The sequence below is a fragment of the Cryptomeria japonica genome, chromosome 8, assembly GCF_030272615.1.
Source record: "Cryptomeria japonica chromosome 8, Sugi_1.0, whole genome shotgun sequence".
Lineage (NCBI taxonomy): Eukaryota > Viridiplantae > Streptophyta > Pinopsida > Cupressales > Cupressaceae > Cryptomeria > Cryptomeria japonica.
In genome coordinates this window covers 24150118-24154945 of record NC_081412.1, presented here as the reverse complement: position 1 = coordinate 24154945, position 4828 = coordinate 24150118, and the positions used below count along the sequence as shown (strand labels likewise).

The 4828-nt window shown below is 34.4% G+C and overlaps 1 pseudogene; it reads left to right on the top strand.

Moving 5' to 3' along the window:
* Nucleotides 1-1533: 1533 nt before the first annotated feature.
* LOC131857426 (sesquiterpene synthase Cad-like) lies at nucleotides 1534-3637 on the top strand (annotated as a pseudogene).
* The last annotated feature ends 1191 nt before the right edge of the window (nucleotides 3638-4828 follow it).

The following is a 4828-nucleotide window of genomic DNA, read 5'->3' as shown; positions in this document are numbered from 1 at the left end:
CTCGCAGGTTGGCTAGGCCCTATAATACAATCCAATAATGAAGGCGGCAAACTTCTCTCGAGTGGAATAATTTCCATCTTAATTGAAGGAATTTCACCCTCTTCAACAATTCGATTCGTCTTTTTTCGTAACCCATTCCTTGCAGGTTGCTCGACTTTCTTGTTTTTTCTGCAAGGTTTCTTTGCTTCAGAATTGGCAATGGCGGAGCCTCCTTCCAGGATTGTTATCAATCTATCTTCACACCCCATTCTTTGCCTTGGGGTTGAAACACAAATCTCTCTTTCTAGCCCTGTTCATCAATGTTGCTTCAAGGAAATAACAGACCTCGGACTCAAGCGCTTGCTCCGCACGGTTCACCCTCTCGTTCTCATCGCAACAAAAACGATATTGGGTCAAGGTCACCAGGATAGAAAGGAATTCTACAAGGATAACACGTAGATTTCCTCTCGGTTCATGGGTACTGTTCTTGATGCAGGGTTCTCTGAAGGTATCACCTCTGCCTTGGCCTCCGAGCTCTTTGAGCCTGAACTATTAGGTGGACTTGACAAGGTCTTATATTATGCCCTACCTAGTTCGAGTGTTCCGCGGCTTGCAGATATTGAGGCTACCCATGAAGAAGGATAAAATGTCATCGAGTGTCTCGAGGCTTACAGATATTGAGGCTACCCATGGAGAAGCAGAAAATGTCACCTTCTATCATCTCCTTTTGGACGTAAAAGGGCCTGCTAGGAGAAAGTACAGGCAAAATGTTTCAACGGTTGTAGACTATTTGAAGTGGAGAATCCTCCCTAATCAGCCTGGAGACCATAATAAGGAGGACTTGAAGAGTATGCAATTCTTGATGGCTTCCTTCAGGAAGAAGAACATATCGACCCTCCTCTCCCGAGTGGAGAATCTTAGGTTGTCGCGTCGAGTGTCTCTGAAAGTGGTGGGAGCAGTGGTTCGGGCCGTAGCAGGGGTCGTCCAAGCGGTCGTGGTCGTAGAAGGGGTCGGGGTCGTGTGCCAAGAGCATAACCGTTGCAGTTGCCTCCATTCAAATTTTGAGAGATATGCTCTCCCCTATCTTTTTGTGATTTTAAGTTCTATGGCTTTGCCTTTATCGACCAAAAAAAAATGATTTTTTTTTCTAAAATTTATTTATTAAAGGCCCGCTTATTAAAACTTTATTAAAATTCAGAATTAATGATTGATTAGCATAAAAAAATTAAATCAGGCATGAAAAAATCAGTGCGAAAATGTAAATGCAAAGCATGCAAAAAAATAAAGCAAGATGTATACATGCACTCTCTACCAACTATATCCCGATTTAATACTGTCTCGTTTTTGCGCACGTGACCACGAGTGAAATTACTTCATTGAAATTTGGCTGCGAAATGACATGACCACGAGCGTTGAACATTGACGCGACCCAATTTTTCTGAGACGCCCAATTTTGACTTCCTTCCTTCAAATTTCCATCACCACGAGCGTTGAACATTACATTACAATAAATACCTCTTCCCATTCCTTCTTTACTGCAATCACATTCTTCCCATTCCTTCTTTTCTGCACTCACATTCTTCCCATTCCTTCTTTTTCTGCCCTTGTACTCTCTATTATTCACAAACAAAGAATGGCTGCAGTAGCAACTTGTCAAATTTCAGAGAATGAGAAATTGGTGGATCGAAGTTGTCAAATTTCAGAGGATGAGAAATCGGTGGATCGAAGGATGGGCAAATATCATGCCAATCTTTTCTCTTCTAAACACATTTTTTTAAGGCACCTGAAATGTGAAGATTCATCTGTTTTGTTTTGCATACGTCAAATCTTCTTGGATTAGATAGAACTCAAATATAAAATATTCTACTTTTACTAACATATTTTATTGTTCATGAAGTCATATTTTGAGTGTGATCTTAATAGTTATAACTTATTTTATTTGAACATGATGTTTTCTTTCAGGATTCCAAATGAGATTTGTCAAACTATTTTGGAAGCGGCAATATTAGATTTCAACATAATACAAGCTCAACATCAGATTGAGCTCAAAATTATATCCAAGTAATATATCTTCAAATGAAAATTGTGTTAACTAAATAAAATAGTTTATTATGTCATTTAGAGTACTTGCAGTATTAATTATATTGGAATAACATGTATGTGGTGATATAATGTGTAGATGGTGGACTGAAGCAAGTGTAAACAAGCTTAATTTCTTTCGACACCGACATGTGGAGTATTATCTTGCATATCCCTGTGGATTGTATGAACATGAATTCTCTCTAACTCGAGTTGGATATGCTAAGCTCGGTACCATAATTACAGTCATTGATGACATTTTTGACACTTATGGAACCTATGATGAGCTTATACATTTTAAGGAAGCCGTGATCAAGTAAGTATAGTGTTTTCTATTCATTTGTGGAGCCTCGTATTGAGAATCATATAAATATTATTTGATTATCATTTTTCTTTAACAAAATAACTAATTTGCTTGCATTTCATCCTTACTCAGTTGGGATATGTCTATGATGGATCGCTTTCCCAAATTTATGCAAATCTGTTTGCAATTTACTCATGAAACATACATGGAATTAGCCGATGAAGCAGAGAAAATACATGGTCCACGTGCACGCAAGTGGATGCAAGAATATGTAAGTCGCGAGATCAAATTTATGTATCGAACATTTGATGTTGAAAAATATAAATAAATATATTGTTTTTGTGTAAAATACTCATTAATCTTACAATGTATTTCATATATATTCTATTGCAGTGGACAAATCTTATTTTGGCAGAATTCAAAGATGCAGAATGGATTGCTACTGATTATCGCCCTACTCTGGATGAATATTTAAAGAATGCCCTGGACTCTTCAACTGTACCTGTGGTCACACTGTTTCCAATGCTGTTAATTAACACGTCTCTTCCTGATGATATTCTAGAAAGAATCAAAAAAATTGAGCTTGATGTAATGTTGGGTTGTAGATTAATCGACGATTGCAAAGATTTTTAGGTATATATCGACCAAACTTAGCTAGACCTATCTTATTATCCATGAATCATAGATTTTAAAAATAAAAATCACTTATATATCCTTGTTCTAAATGAGCATATTTCATTTTGAAGGAACAACTTGAAAATGGAGAGAATGCTTCTTGGCTAGATTGTTACATAAGAGATAACCCTGGGACCACGATGGAGCAAGCTTTGGAGCATGCAAGCATTCTCACCGAGTTACACATGGAAGAGTTAACCAAAGATTTTTTATTTTATGAGAAAGATATACCAACATGCTGCAAAACGGTGTATTTTGATTCTATGTATAGATGGGTGGCTTTCTTATGGAGGGACATTGATGGGTTTTCAACATCATTCAAGGGTACAAAGGATGACATAATGAAACTCTTGATCAATCCTATACCTTTGATCTCTGATAAAAGAAATATGTAAAAATCAAAATAAGGTTGACTCTATGCATTGTTCTTTTTGAGATCCCAAGTAAAAAGACATAGAGAAATGTTCTTAGGGCCCACAGTAACCCTAGAGGATCCTCAAATATATAACAAGAAATTATTTTAGCATATTTTTTGATGTAGCATATATATAGATGCTTATATTTGCATCTATAAACGTACAAAATACAAAATTGCAGACATGATAATGTGTAGTTACCCACCTTATTTCAAATGACTAGAATCTGTTATTTTGTAAATTGATGAAATTTTTTGTAACGGTTCTTAAATTATATCAAGAATATTTTGACAATTTTCAAAGAAATTCATGTGTTATTGAATGAAGTATGTTATTGTATCAATCAATTACAATTCCACTTATGTCAAAAGAAGTGTATTTATAGAAAAATACTTTTTGAAATATAAAGACAAACTACTTCTTTAATTGTAAACATGCCAACAAAATTCACTCAAATGTTTTACTAAACCATCTAACTAAAATACCTCGTAAAATAAAACAAAGGCTTTTAACAAATTTTACAATTTATTTTATAAAAAATATCTACTTAAGAAAGTATAAAATGTTCTAAACGTAACAAAGATGACCTACAAGATTCTAACAACACTACAAGACTTGACTAGATACATATAATGAGTCGATGTAGTTAATGCGAGAGAGTCTGGGGAATGGAACTCAATTAAGTGCAATACACAAGACGTCTCAAACATGAATAAAAGAAGAGTGTGGCTGCCTGTGGATGACCATCGTTTAAAGAATAATGTTTCAAGTGCTTTGAAGATTAAAACAAGCCTCTTGTAGACATGGTCAACTTCTCAATCCTAATGTTAAAAATATCACTTTAAATTATTAAGAGAAATCTTATTATTAAGTCATGGTTTTGGTTTGTTTTAAAAAGTTTCTTTAGGTTATTAGATACTATTATTTATTATTTAATAATATTTAATTATTTGTAAGAAATATTCAAATTTGCATGTTATGGTAATATTACTTTTCATCAAAATTAATTATTCAAGTTTTATTGAAAAAACTATGATGAAAAGAAGTTTTCTTTCTATATCATTTATGAAAAATATAATGGATTTTATAAATATGGATTGTATAACTAAATTGAAGCATTATGACGACCATTTTGTTAGGATTTCCAAATTTTCATGTCCCAATGTTCATGTCCTAGTCAGATTACCAAGTCAAAAGGTAAAAACTGGAGAAATATTAAGTTTTTTGGATTATCAAGCTTTTGATCATCCTTGTGCCGTGGTTCATCTATTAGTTCCCCTAAATCCAACTTACCTTTCTATAGCATCATAAATTGTAACACCATACAATTTATACCACTTTTTGTGCTCTTGCCTTAGTGTGACCCATTTTAGCT